Source organism: Leptonychotes weddellii, chromosome 3 (assembly GCF_054177405.1).
Source record: "Leptonychotes weddellii isolate Sample4059 chromosome 3, ASM5417740v2, whole genome shotgun sequence".
NCBI lineage: Eukaryota > Metazoa > Chordata > Mammalia > Carnivora > Phocidae > Leptonychotes > Leptonychotes weddellii.
In genome coordinates, this window is record NC_138371.1 from 27,976,866 (window position 1) to 27,993,027 (window position 16,162).

Below are 16,162 nucleotides of genomic sequence, written 5' to 3' on the forward strand. Positions count from 1 at the left end.
GGGGGGGAAATCGGAGGGGGAGATGAACCATGAGAGACTATGGACTCTGAGAAACAAACTGAGGGTTCTAGAGGGGTGGGGGGTAGGGGGATGGGTTAGCCTGGTGATGGGTATTAAAGAGGGCACGTACTGCATGGAGCACTGGGTGTTATACACAAACAATGAATCATGGAACACTACACCAAAAACTAATGATGTAATGTATGGTGATTAGTATAACATAATAAAATTTAAAAATAAATAAAAAATAAAAACTACAGTAGTTTTCCATAGCTTTTGCAAATTTTACACTTCAGCAAAAAAAGCAAAGAAAAGAGTATTTTCTCTGTAAAGTTTCAAAGCCTCTCAAGCAAAGAAATTTTCCCCTTAGGAGAGTACACTATCAAGCATTATGATGTTTTAAAAACAAGCTGCCTGTTTGTAATGTTTAAAATCCAACAGCTTTCAGCTTACATTAAGAATGTTCTCAGAGATAAATTCAAAGGTGTATGTTTTCCATTTTCTTCTATCCATTTAAGGAACCATTTATCTCTTCTTGCTTTAACTTGATTCCACAAAAACTCTCTCCTGATGTCAGAATGTCCATCAAATCTTAATAAAATGTATTAGGCTACACACGTGACACCACAAGCTTTTCTTAATTTTGTAACCTTTATTTTAATTGCTTTAACCAGTAATGTAAGCTCTTGTAATCTAATCCGCCCCAAAAAAGCTTTCACTATTCCAAACCGCAAATTCAAATAGTTAATTGAATTAAAATAATGAAAATGAAACACTTTTAGTATTACTACTGCCAGAGTTCACTACTAAAGAAAAAAATAATACCTTGTATTGGCTGGTATCCACGAATCATGTCATCCATAATAGCCTTTCAGAACCTAAAACAATTAGCTTTTATTTGAACAACAAACGAAATGCCCTGAATTAAAAAAAAAAAAAACACTTTTAATTGTCCACACTGTCAGTTAATACCTTTCTGTTCCAAATTAGAAAAAAATGGTAAAATGTTCGTATGGTGTTCTATCCCTAGATTATGAAGAGGTGGAACTCTTTTTTTTTTTTTTGAAGAGGTGGAACTCTTAAATGGACATCTCAGTCCAGGTCCCCGCTCCCAACTTCAGACCTATGATAGGATTCATCCCACAGTCTTCCTCACTCAGCAAATCATCTCATCCTTCCAACTGCTCAGGACAAAAACCGTGGTGCCATCCTTAGCTTTTCTTTCTTTCACTCTCCACATTCAATAAGTCAATGAATCCCAAATACCCGGATTCAGAGTCCCCATTATATCTTCACTTGGAGACCTTACTTACTGTGACAGCTTGCTGACTGGCTCCTCCATCCCACCGTGCACGGCCTCTGTTCCCCAAGAGGTAGTGAGGTCATGCTACTCCTCAGCTAAAAATCCTTCACTGGCTTCTCAGACTGCAGGATAGAAGCCTAAGTTGTTAGAATACCCTACGAGGCCCTATTGGATCTACCATCCCTCAAGCCCTCATTACCTCTCAGGCTTCTAAGATCACCTTGTCAGTGAGAACTTCTCTGAGGAGCCTATTTTTAAATTGTCCTCCTCTGGTTCTCTCTACCTTCCCTCCCTACTCTATTATTTCACCAAAACACCCTATGACATGTTATGTATTTACTTACTTCCTTGTCTTCAGAGAGGGCTCCCCTAAGTAAAATGCTAAAATCAAGAGAACAGGGATTTTATCTATTTTGCTCATTACTCTGTGTATCTCCTATACCTAAGAAAAATGTCCGAAGCCTTGTTGGCACCCAGTAAGTATTTGTCAAATGAAGGAATAAATTTAAATTTACTTCAAATGCTGAAAGTTCAGAAAAGAAGACTGACTTGGTATCCTGAGTTCTACAGGATTTGAAAAGGATTATTTATGTAAATAGTCAAAATAACTGCAAATAATTAACAATATGTGATACGCTTGCTCCTTAGGAGAATTCCATGAACAAATGGATAGATTAGTTCTAATTACAGTTTGTTCACACAGACTCTTTTTTTATTATAAAAAATATCTACATCTTTAGGCATTGAAAATATTTTCTAATTTAGCTTTTCTTACAAATGAACTCTTTTAGATTATTTATCATTTAAAATGCAATTGCACTGATGGAAAAATAATGTAAATTTTAATAAATCCCTGGAACATTTTAAATTCAAAACGCTACCATATAAATTGAACTGTTCTTATAAGCACTTTGCCCATTCTTTGGGCTAACAAAGAAAATTTTTAAGTATTACATATCTTCAGAGAATCTCTTTATTTTATGAATACAACAGAAAAGGCTACACATGATTAGGAATTAATAAGGACTTAAACCTAAAAATGACCTATAAAGTTCAAAATAAACAAATATATGTTATATATATTTTAATGAAAGTGGCATGGTCAGTGACACAATGAAACAGAAACAGGGTTTTCTGCTTCACAAATGCATAAAATATTCTTATATCTGGCTGAAAGCATTTTGCACAAATAGTGAAAAGCGAGTAGCTATATACCAACTGACCCTAATTTTTTTGCCTCGGAAAATAAACTCTTTGCCTTCAACAGTTGTCTTAACAGTTCTTTTTGGAAGTTATTTGGGCCTGTGTGCACAGTTACCACACTGTACTTGAAAGCATCCTACTCTCCTTTCATGGAAGCCCTCCGTAAAATATGAGGGACTTGGAATCGACCATGCAAACCTATCAAGAACACTTACGGACCCAGCACTCAACCTTGCAGCAAATTCACAGCCACAAACCACAAATGAATTTTTAATTATCCCATATTTGATTTTTACAATGCTTTGAGACAAGCAATTACGGAAGGTACTTTATTTGTCTGATGTCATTAATATGTATCGGTGACAAGGAAACCACAGAAAAACCTAGTGAACGGGGTACCTTGAGTATAAATGAGTTAAAACTTGCCAAAAATCTCCGAAGATGGGAGTTCTGCGGAAGCCCCAAGTACTATTACCACAGTTTCAAACTACAAATGCATGTATCTCCGAAAAAGTTAAGCCCTCTAAAATATATTGTTTACTTGTAGGTTTTTCATGCTGAAAGTAGAGTTTTGATTTATTTAACTAAGCTTTAGTTGCATTTTTTCCACATATAACCCTGAAAAGGTTATATATATACTTAGTACATACTTTGCATATTTATAACTAAAATTATATGGCAAAATAATGACTATTAAGATATCCTTAATTCAAAATTTTCCTTAAATGATGCATAACAACTTTCAACATTACAATCATTCACCAAAGGAACAATGGAACTTACTCATAAACTTAAAATGAAATATAGCTATTTAGGGGGAAGGCTTCTCCAGAGAGGGGGCTTTTCTCAAATTAAAATTAAGTTTTATTAACTAGACAGTTTATTAAGTGAGGAATGGGCCCTTTGATGAAATGAAAAGAAGTAATATAATTTAACCTGGAGAAAAAAGTGGCTGAGAGAAGGGAACTGAAAGAATATATGTTCATACAGGGATATTTAAAAAGAATTAGCTAACCATGTTCTTGATTTCCATTAAGGAAATGTTTTCCAGATGTGACAAGAGCTTCCCCAGGCCATCTGCTGAGAGGTAGAATAAGAGCACAGATTAATAGCTGAACAATTTTCTCAGTATCTCCACCCATCTAATCTGTCCAGGGGTCCTAAACATGCAAGGGGAAGTGGGGAGGAAGAAAGGGTCTTGCTGCTGCCTCTCCCTCTTGTGTTTTCATGGCTTTGGTGTCAGTCCCTGGCTGAGTGCCTGGCACAGTTTCTGAGAATTCAAGCCCAGTTCAGTGCCTCCCAGTACAGACCTCCTGAGCTGTGGGCTGGGGCCAGGAGTAGTGGGCTGCCTCAGATCAGGAGCCTCTCCTAGGGGTACGCGTGGTCCCTCTGTGCCCCCGGGGAACCACACACCAGCCCCTCCACAGACATGCTGGAGGCTCCTGCCTTGCCCCACTGTCTGCCCCTCAAACCTCCCTTGGTTTCTGTCTCCCTCTCTGCACCTAAGCTCCGCACCACTGCTCCTAAGCTCAGCACCACCATGTTTTCTGCCTTTAAGGCTGAGGTGTGGTTTCCATAGGTTTTCTTCCAGCTCTGGAGAGATTCCTATGTGATATGCTCTTCCATTTTTGTAGGAGGCAGTCGCTCATCCAATATTCATCACTGAAGGTCACTCTCATTTCCACACCCCTAGTCAGAGGTCCCAGTCTCCATGAGCAGACTTACTTATTTCATTTCCTTCTGTCCCTGGTTCTTTTTCTCTTCCTCCCTGCCCCCCAGCCTCCAACAGTCATTGCACAAGAAGAGTTTAAATGATGGCATGAGGAATTTCAGTTAAACTTAGGGAAATAGCCTCTGATTTTTTGTCACCACCAACCTTGACTAAAAAAGGCCTACCATAGGCATGAGATAATGCTAAACTACAGATTTCCCAACTTTCGCAGTTTGCAGTGCCCTTAGTGACTCAGTAATTTTTTCATGCTATCTTTAGGCTAAATGGAAGGCCTAACAGTTCTGTTCACTAACTAGGTGAATTTAACTATTTATATCCTAAAGCAACTCAGTAGCCATTTGAGAAAATAATACACATAAATTGAAGAAAAAAATAACATTCTTATTTAATTCTTAAACAAACACAACTACCAGCTAGTGGGCTGTGTGTGCCTATTGGGCACTGCACAACTTCTTGAACCAGATGCCACACCTTCATTTCCTGTTCCACAATGATGTTCACACAGTACTTGCTTTTTAATCATAGCAACTGACAAAAATCCAGCTGCACAAAGAGATGACACCCTCAAAAAGAATAAAGTATGATCTAACTTTGAAACCAAAATGACACAGGCTAATAGTCCATGTGGTGTTTCACAGAAGTTTAAAATATTGTGCAGTGACCCTGTGAATTTTCTGGAGTGCCGCCTGGGTACCTCAGCCCACAGTTTGGGTACCATGAGAACTGCGGCTCTAAGCACGTTTGCTTTATCCCATAATCCTCTCATGGTCAAATAGGGTCAGTACTGTCATCAGAGGAGAAAAGGAAAGCAGTATTACAACAGTTCTTCAGTGCTGGGGCTGGAGTCAATTCTAGAAAGTCTGATTTTGGAGCCCAAGACTGTAGCTAACCTATAATACAGAGAACATATAAAAAATGAGGGATACAATAGGATATTTCTATAAAAAGTTATGGAATTTTGTGGGCGCCTGGGTGGCTCAGTTGGTTAAGCGACTGCCTTCGGCTCAGGTCATGATCCTGGAGTCCCAGGATCGAGTCCCACATCGGGCTCCCTGCTCAGCAGGGAGTCTGCTTCTCCCTCTGACCCTCCTCCCTCTCGTGCTCTCATTCTCTCTCTCGCAAAAAAAAAAAAAAAAAAAAAAAAATTATAAAAAAAAAAAGTTATGGAATTTTGTCCACTGAATATTTTTTGGAACCAATCTCTCAATCCTTCTATGATGGTTAAGCAGAGAATTTGAGGATTTATGAGATAAAGTATCTCCTGTGAACATAATATTAAATGCAATATTGCATCCTTAGTAAACATTATTTGGAGAAAATCAAACATTTGAAAAATTCATTTTTAAACATACGATGCTCATTTTACCTGTAGGCTAAATTACCATCAGTGGGCTGAATTCATTTCCATGATAAATGATAATAGCCCCTTTGAAAGTCATCACTTTAATGCTTCCAAACATCTATTTGTCATGGTTAGTATTCAGATTAGCCAGGTGAACATGGAAGTATTCTGATAAATGTAGGGCGAAAGGAACAAAAAAGAACTGAAATAAAATAGATCTATAATAACAGAGATAAACAAAGGAAAAATTCAAACATTCCTTGCTTATTCCTGTTGGTTTTTCAAATAGCTTTATATTTAGTTATTTCCAAATTAAACTTTTAACTTTTTTTTTTTTTCTTTTGCTCAATGATTCGGCAGACTTGCCTATATTCAATATCAAAACTCAAACACACTTTGGGCATGCTACAAGATCAATTCTTATCAGTTCTTCATATTTGTAGCTCCTTCAAACAAACCTACTGCTTGAAATGCATTTGAAATCTGCATGCTTTACACTTAAAATGTGATAAAACTATTACTAGAGTTTACGTTTATGCGAAGAGATATATCTTCTTTACACACATAAGATCACTATGAAAGCCAAAACACTAATATAAATGATCTACAATTAATACTACATGCTATCCAATGCAAAGTTAAGGTCAACTGCATTAAACATCTGGATCATTCCTTTAAGGCAATCTAGGTAAGATTCAAAGGAATAAAAATATGTGACTACAAGGTTACAATAATTTTACAACAAGGTATACAAATTGAGAATAAACATCACTTCCGGGCGCCTGGGTGGCTCAGTCGGTTGAGCGACTGCCTTCGGCTCAGGTCATGATCCTGGAGTCCCGGGATCGAGTCCCGCATCAGGCTCCCTGCTCGGCGGGCAGTCTGCTTCTCCCTCTGACCCTTTCATGCTCTATCTCATTCTCTCTCTCAAATAAATAAATAAAATCTTTAAAAAAAAAAAAAAACATCACTTCCAAATTGTCATGCATTTTTTATGTTGCAGATTAATCTACTGAACTTGCTTTGAAGTTATCAAATAACGTTTCTAAAACATTTAAGCCAAACAGAATGCCCCACATACCCCATCAAGAAACAAAGCTAAATGAATAACCCAAATGAATACTAGAGTCTAGAAGACTGGGAACATTTCTAAAATGGCCTTTTCTGATACCAAACTGTTTTTAAATTCCAGTATTCCAACCAACAAATTCATGCAAATATTTTATTGTATCCAATAATATATTAGTTTGTTTAAATATATGTTTTATTTCTCTAAAACCTTCAATTGTTGCTATGGGCAGATATCAATTGCAACTTTCTGCTGACATAGACAAAAAGCCACATATACTTTGTGGCACATGTATTAAAGGGTGAAATTCACTTAGTGCATCATTGAAAAGCACTGTTGCAGACAGAAATAAAGGTTTCTGAGCCCAGAAGTTAATTTCTGATAACATTATTCTACCTTTATGAAATGGAGATACCACTGGAAATTTAAGAGAAAACTTTCCTGAATTACTGAAGATATACTGATGAGCTCTTGTCTCCCAAAATGAAATAGAAACTAGGAAATACAAGCACTATCATAACTTCTGGCCATTGGTGCTCTCTAGACTTCCTTGTCATCAGGTCAACACTTCTGATGTTGCAGAGACCAAGGATGTTGATGATCATAGCAGCTCCAAGCACTGAGCTTACAGTGTACTTGGCATTGTGATGGGCATCTCAATACAGGAGGGCATTTAAGCTTCCTTCCTAACCTGGAATCATCTGAGCATTTACTCCATCTCCTGCCGCAGCACAACTGGAAACAATGATCTCCCACATACTGGCTTGTTTGTGCACTTACTTGTTTCTTCATTTATTCAGCCATTATTAAGCATGTCTACGTGCTTTGTGTTTCAAATCCTCACAGACACACAAAGAAAACAAAAATGCTACCAAAATGCTATAAAATAAAGTGATAACTGATGAGCAATGTATTATAAAAACTGTCATCTTTGATTAATCTTAAATTACTGTTTGGTACCCCTTTTATAGAACAATTGAATAAAGATCCTGTTCTTAAATTGATCTTTTTTTTTTTTTAAAGATTTTATTTATTTATTTGAGACAGAATGAGAGAGAGAGAGAGCACATGAGAGGGGGGAGGGTCAGAGGGAGAAGCAGGCTCCCTGCCGAGCAGGGAGCCCGACGCGGGACTCGATCCAGGGACTCCAGGATCATGACCTGAGCCGAACGCAGTCGCTTAACCGACTGAGCCACCCAGGCACCCCTAGTTCTTAAATTGATCTTATTCATAGGTGTCGGCAAGCCCTCAGAAGCCACACATCTTAGGGTCATTTCTGATTCATTTTTTTAAATAATTTTTTTTCATATCTTCATTCAGTCTTGCTAATATTTAACTGCTTTGTCTTCATCTTAACCCCTACTCCCCTTAGCTAGAAAGTACAGAATCAATTCATCTTTTACCATGGGTACTCCAAGTGTCTTCCTCTCAACTTTCTGCTTCCTCAGCTTCCCTTCCTTAGATAACTCTTTCCTTACCAAAGAAAGTTTTGTTCTTTGGAAAAAAAAAAAAAAAGATTAAGTTCACTGAGATCAATTTTTATAATGTCTTAGCCCACTGATTCTATATTATGCTCAAGGAAAGAATCAAAATTCTTAACCTCTTTTATAAAGTCTTCAAAATCCTAGGAAACCTTGCTTCTCTTTACAACCTCTTACATATTCCCCACTTGCTTTCTCTTCAACCAGGTCACTATTACACAGTTTCTTCATGCAGTCCTCTGTTTTCCAAGCTTTCTTCCCAAGAACATTTTGCTTCGAATGCCTTCTGAATGCGGGTAGACCAGTACTCTACGTTCAACACCTAATCAGCTTCATAATGTTCTATCCATCCATTTATACAGGGTATCCCTATATACCCTGCTGAGCAGAGAGCCCGATGCGGGGTGGATCCCAGGACCCTGAGCTCATGACCGGAGGCAAAGACAGACGTTTAACTGACTGAGCCACCCAGGCGCCCCATATGCTATTTCCTTTATTTGGAATGACTTCCTTTCTCTTATATGAGAAAATAGTTTTTAAAAAATCTAAATGTCCAGCAACAAAGGAAATAATTACAGCTGATTCATACACTGGAATATTGGGCAACACATTTTATTTTGATTCTAAAAGTAAAATCACCCATAGTCATACCACTTTTAAAAAGTACATAAACTAGGGGCGCCTGGGTGGCTCAGTCATTAAGGGTCTGCCTTCGGCTCAGGTCATATTCCCAGGGTCCTGGGATCGAGCCCCACATCAGGCTCCACGCTTGCTGGGAAGCCTGCTTCTCCCTCTCCCACTACCCCTGCTTGTGTTCCCTCTCTCGCTATCTCTCTCTCTCTGTCAAATAAATAAAATCTTAAAAAAAAAAAAGAGTACATAAACTAAGTCAAAGTCCCTATTCAAAACTCCCTGAACTCTACTCACCACCACCAACTTGCCAACTCTCAAGGTAACCACTATTAACAATCAATTCTGTAAGCCTGAACGGTAGTTCTCTCACTATATTCATTTTATAGGTGTGATGGTTCATCTTAAGTGTCACCCTGACTGAGCCACGTATATCTGCTCAGATATTATTCTGAGTGTTTCTGTTGTAAGGATTTGGGATGAGACCCTTACATAGTAGATGGAATAAAGCAGATTGTTCTTCCTAATTATGGTTGGGCCTCATCCAATTAGCTGAAGGACTAGATAGAACAGAAAAGTTGACCCACTACAAGTAAAAGAGAATTCTTCTTTCTTGGAACTGGGACATCAGCTTTTTTCTTGCCTCTGCATTCAAACTGAAACATTAGCTCCTGGTCCTCAGGCCTGTGGACTCAAACCGGAAGTAAACCATCAGCTCTCCTGGATCCCCAGCTTGCCGACTATTCACCCTGTAGATCTTAGGATTTGCTAGACTCCATGGTTGTATGAGCTAATTCCTTATAATAAATCTCTTTATACACATACACACACTCATACTCACATATACCTGGAGAACTCTAATACACCAGGTGAGGACACTGAAGCATACACAAGTGACATGCCTTTAGTCTCAGAGTTAAGAAGTGGAAAACTTCTCATCAAATCCAAGTATTCTGGCCCCGTATCTGTCCCTATCGACACTGCACTCTATATTTATGATAGACATATTCCAAGAGTAGTGCACATAGATTTACCTTGTTTTTTTTTTTCCCCCTTGGGTGGGGGATGAATAGCATGTATGTGGCATATACTTCCAAGCATTCTAATATGAGTGATATAAATGGGCACTTAGGGTTTTTTTTTTTTAACCATTATTAACAATGCTGCAGTAGGTATTCTTGGATACATATCTATAATTTTTTCTTTTATTTCCATAGAATGGATTACTAGCCATGTTATTTCTAGGTGAAAAAGTATGTGCTTTTTTAGTTTTAATAGATGTAGACAAATTACTTTCCCAAATACTTGGACCAATTTACACTCCTGACAAGAGTATATGAAAATGTCCTTCCTTGTTTTAGGGTGTAATTGTGTGTATGGGGTCTAATGGCTTAGTGTCTGAACTCTGCTGCAGGCCCTTGACATATGGAAACTCCTGGTAATGAATTACCGTTTGACTGTAATCAGTTACAAGAAACAGAAACCAGCTTTGCTGAAGAACACAGTTGACAGTATAAATCCACTCATCTGTTTTGTCACCCAGTTTCATGCCCTTATCTAGGCCATAAGGTCTCATGAGAGTTTTTTGTCTGTTTGCTTAATACATTTTACCCAAGTCAAATATACTACCTTTATGGAAACTCCCTGGTGAGGCAATCTCACAGACCTACAGAAAAAGGAAACTACTATTCTGGCTAGACAATCTTTTCTGGATGTTTGATAGCATCAATTATTCTTTTAGGTACTGCTAATTCACCTGGTTCGCAGAGAACTCAAGAATTATAGAAGCATGGCATCAAGATCAACAGAATCCAGGCTCTAGTTTTTCCCCTCTTGACTCTCTGGTACTTAAGTCAATCTCTTGTATCCTTTTGTATCTCCCAGACTTTTATTTTTTATAAAGAATTATGCAAATGTTAAAGTATTTTTGTATGAAAAAGAATGGTAGCAATCCTCCCCCCATTGTGCAACTCCAAATATCATATTTAAAAAAAAATGATATTCCCACTTGGTAAAACAACTTAAAGATATTGCTAACATCTTTTACTATCCTGGAAGTCTGATGAACAAGAAAAATGGTCAAGGAAGAGATTTGGTATTGCAGTTCAATTTCTTCCACTGGTGTTTTTTATGAACTTGGGCGACTCATTTATATAGGATTCAACTTCACCTTCAAAAGGTGATAATTATACATAAGTATATTTAAATTTCCTTTTAGCTCAAAATTTTTATGATACATTGGTTAAGAAGTCGTAACATGCGTTCATATTTCTGAATGTCCTTACTATTTCCTTTGTTATCATTATTCTGGTGCATTAAAAGCTCAGAGAAGGAAGAAATTGTATCTGTTTAACTCATTTGGTATAGGATAGCACCAAGGGGCTTAGAAAATGCTTTAAATTATTATGATAGACAGGCTAGTAACAATATAATTTGCAGTGAATCCAATGGGTATCAAAAACAGGGAAGAGAACTTTTGAAAAACTTTAAAGAAATAAGTCTGGAAAATAATCTAAGTCAAGATAGTCTTATAATATCAATAAAAAGACACAATTTTATGATAATGCACTGACTGAACTCTGAATCCCGTGAAAATAAGGCTTTGCCTGAGCCCAAAATTTCTCCTCTATTATTAAGAGCTACAGAAAAAAATTCTGAAAAGCATAAATTCTTCTACATTATCAGCAGGGTTCTCCAGAGAAATTAGCTGCATTGGGAATTTTCCTCCAGAGGGATTTTACTGAATAATATAACTTACCATCAAATAAAAAAATAGAAGGTATACTACAATTTAAGCTTTTAATGCCAAGACCAAGAAGCATGGCCATGTGGATTCAGAGCATCTATCATAGATCTAGTCACAGTCTTCCAAAGATATTCTCCTAGTTGCTAAAAACAAAACTTAATTGTTTTTCACTTTTCAAAAGGAATTATCATCTTTGCTTCAATTTTTTTTCAATATACCTAGTTCTCTAGAGAGATGCTGAAATTTTCAAAGAACATTCATTATCTGTAAAGAGCATGCATTCTCCAGGAGATCATCCTGAGCACCTGAATTCAAATGCTTTAGGAAATCATGCAGATTAAATAATAAATGTAAAGTAGAGAACATAAAAGCTTGGGAAAAACACCACTTGGTGGCCACACTACAAAGAAAGCCTCCTCCATAGCTGGAAGTCAGGGTGAATAGGACAACAGATTTTGAACTCACTCCTTTTAAAATATTAGTTAGGCAGCTAATATATCTTTCAGGCTATGGTTATTAAATAGAACAATAGTTGCTAAATTACCAACATAAGAGAAGGCACTCCAATTACAGCCTGGATGCCACAATGAGCAAAAGAAATAATTAAGAAGAAAAGTCTGAATACCATGTGTTCTGTAGTTAATAATAAGGTCTACCACCCATATATATAACTGGCACAGGAAGAGAATTCTCTCCCTGACATTCATTTGTTTAGATGCACGCACGCACGTGTGTGTGCACATACACATATGAGCCAATGAAAGGAGAGGACAAAAAAAGGAAAAAGAGCCTGGGCATTCCAACTGTAATTTTCCCTTTTTTTATGAGATGGCAGAGTTATTGTGGGGCATCAAAGCATGAAAAGTCTGAGTGTAAATGAGTTGCATTCTGACAAGGATAACTATACCAGAATCATACACAGAGAAGACAGGAGCAGGGTTCATCCAAATGGTTAACCAAATGGTTACTGTGACCAAATGGTTACTGTGACTTCCAAATAATACATTGCCTCCTTGCAGATTAGCCAAAGAAAAAACACTTAACCCATTACACAGTCCAGGTGAGTAATAAAAGGTGGCACTGTATGAATCACAAATTGTAATCGACTTCTTTAAAAATACCAATATTTAGCACAATCACCTTAGTCAAAATTACAGAAATGGCCGCAACTGCCCCCTATAAGTCTTGTTCTCTTTGCCTTCCATCTTATTCTGAAAGGGCCCTCAATTTTCATTTTCTTATATTAACCCCTAAAGTTCCTTAGTCTTTCACAAGTTATCCTTGTCTATTACCACTCCTCCTGACATTTTCATTTCCAGGAATGTTTCAAGGTGTTAAAAACTGCTGGATGGCTGCCACTGGTCCTCAGGAGACTTCCTCCCCCCTCCATTAACCCAAATTGTAAGCTGAATTCATTCATCTTGAACACCCTAAGTGGGGAGCAGCCGCCCAATAAAATCTAATTTTAACACTCCCACTCCACTTTTATGCATGATGCCTGCTGGCATTTTCCCACTGTACGCAGCACATGCTCAGTCCCTCACCTACAGTAGGCCTTTGAGGCTGAAGGTGCTCCCTTCTGAAGCATTCCAGAAGACAAACAACTCCCTCTTTTTTTTTTTTTTTAGTATTAATGCATCCTGTACAAAGTTTTAAAAACAGTTAATTGAGTAATCCAGAGTATGTTTAGATTTGGACATTCAAATATCTTGTTTTTAAAAAGTAAAGCTATTTTTCTTTCAACAGAAATCTTAGACTGAACCATAATCAATTAAACAGATCTGAAGGGAAGTGAGAGCTATAGCAGCGGAAACCAGCAAGAAAGGTCAGAAGCCCTACTCTGCCTCCCCTCTCCCTCCCTTCTTCTCCTACCAAGCCCTCCACTCCAGGCCAGCCCTGCAGGCCACCAAGTACATCCACTAGCCAGCATTGTTTGATGACTACAGCCCAAAACATTACTACCTTTTCAGTTGCTTCTTTTGAATATTTATTTACCTTCTCTTTCACTTAAACTCAAGGGAGGAAGGAGGAACATTTAAGTACTGCTATATATCAGGGATTTCTATATGTTATCTCTGCTATTTCTCATAACCACCTACCAATTTAGAGTTTGAGTGTTTTTTCCCAGGAACAGAGAGAAGCCAGGATTCAATCCCAATCTTATTTTTCCCCAAAGCCTAGACTCTTTTCACCTCGCTGCACTGCCTCTCCATCTTTAAATAAGAATCAATAGGCTGCCTAGTTCAGTACAACAGTGATTCAGTAATATACTTACAATTTACACATATTTTTAAAATCTTAAAAGAAGATTAGTAGCATTATCAAAGTATGGAACACGAATCAATTCTGAGTAAGACAAAGTTGAAGAAAATGCAGTGAAACATATAAAAGATTGTCAAATGGATCAATGTACTTTTATAAAATAAAAAACAGATACAACTAAAAATAGGTAACAAAAGACAAAAATAAATACTATTCCAATTAATGACCAATCTTAATTAAAAAAAAAAAGAAACTTTTCTGGGACATTTCAGAATTTCTGAAAAATGAGCAGAATTTAAAGAAATTGCTATAACTACAATTTATAGATAATTATAACCTAACAATAGAAAATTCACCTCTCACTAAGATATGTATTAAAATTAATGTAAATAAAACAGAAGTTAAGGGTTACCCACAGGATGGAAATTATACATTTCCAAAGGTCCTTGATAGTTCCTTGGAAGAGACTGTAAATGGAAATAAATAATCTCTAGCTTAGTAGTGAATACTGAGGGTGTGTTACTTATAAGTCAAAAAAAAAAAAAAAGCCAAATTAAGGTCTATGGTCAGGTCCCCATCATAACAATTAATAATAGTAAGGGTCAATATTGCAATTAGCATGCTTAATAATTATTAGAAAGCATTTTAAGGGCCCTGGGTGGCTCAGTCAGTTTAGCGTTGGACTCTTGATTTTGGCTCAGGTTATGATCTTAGGGTTGTGGGATCCAGGCCTGTGTAGGGCTCACACTCAGCGTGGAGTCTGCTTGTCCCTCTCCCTTTGCTCTGCTCCCCATCCCCCACCCCCTACCCACCCAAGATCGTTCACTCTCTTTCTCAAATAATTTTAAAAAAATCAAATTTAAAAAATAATTCTTATAAGGTATTTTAATATCAGTTGGTTGAGTAATGGTAAAGCTAAATTACTTTAATTAGTAAAACCATCCTGGACTATGAAGAATGCAGAAGCAGTTTAACAAAAGAAAGCAATGAAGACTTCTTTTAGAAGTTTAACAAAGGGTAATATTCAATTGAAAAAGAACTATAAAGTAGTTGTCTGCAAAAAAAAAAAATCAGAGCCTCTTTTATTGTAAGGGTGCAATGTCTTCTGATGGCAAGATTTCAAAACTCCTATGGGTGGTATAGATCAATGATGTTCTTTTAAGTAGCAGTCAATAGCAAATGGGATACTTTAGCACAGAGAAATTACAAATAGTAGACCGATAATTATACATTGACAGCATAATGAATAATCTTAGCCTCAAGTAGAGGTTGGTCACCTAATTTTAAAGAAGGTTCTATAGAGACTGGAAATACAGCTTTATTTGCCACAGGTTTTTAAAGTTTTAGCTTCTACAAAGCTCAATAATGGTTAGAGGCAAAATAAGATTTACATATAAAAGGCCACTGCAGAGATTGCCTTTTTTTTTTTTAATGAAAACGTAAAGGAAGAGAAGAAGATAGTCTGAATTATATTAGTTCTTCATTTTATTTCTCATAAATAACAAGAAAACGATGAAATTTTTCAGGAAATTAAAGAACAGAAAACTTGTGAACCAATTAGAAAGCTGGCTGCCAAAGTTACAGTATTCTTGATTTGTGAGATTCACAGAGTCAAGAAATTATCCACACAAACAACAGTACTGGGTTTCAAAGAGATGGATATATTTTAGCACATTATAATGGTTTTAGCCAATTCGTGGTTATGTAAAACAAAATTAATTACCCACGTGGGGGGAATAGAAATTCATATACCTACCACAATGAGTCTAGAAGTCTGTTGCTCTAATACCAAAAGTTGGTTATTGGTCTTTTTATGTAAATAGGAAAGCAGTATTTATACTTATATCACACTTGGGTAATAAAAAAGGTGTATTTTTGGGGTGCCTAGTTGGTTCAGTCATTAAGTGTCTGCCTTCAGCTCAGGTCAGGATCCCAGGATCCAGGGATCGAGCTCCTCATCGGGCTCCCTGTTCTGCGGGAAGCCTGCTTCTCCCTCTCCCACTGCCCCTGCTTGTGTTCCCTCTTTCACTGTGTCTCTCTCTGTCAAATAAATAAATAGAATATTTTTTTAAAAAAAAGGTATATTTTATTCAAGTTGAATTTGATTGATTTCAAACTCAAACTGCTCTCTCGTCTCTCATCACCCAAGTGTTTTTTCAGCTCTATAAAATAAGGTAAGAGAACCACAATTTTTCTCATTTTTAAATAAAGGTATTCATTTAAAATTAGAAGTTCCATGGAGACCTAAAGGAAAATGGCTTTTCTTTTTTATATGACTGCTACAGATTGAATATTTGTGTCCCTCTAAAACTGATGTTAAATCCTAATTCCCAACTTAATGGTATTTGTAGTGGGGACTTCAAGAGGTATTTATATCATGACCTGGAGTCCTTT

The 16,162-nt window shown here is 37.0% G+C and overlaps 1 protein-coding gene across 1 annotated transcript in view; it reads right to left on the bottom strand.

The window, feature by feature from the left end:
• The window catches only part of PARD3B (par-3 family cell polarity regulator beta), a 985,082-nt gene that overhangs the window by 637,479 nt on the left and 331,441 nt on the right, over nt 1–16,162 (bottom strand). The window lies entirely within an intron of this gene.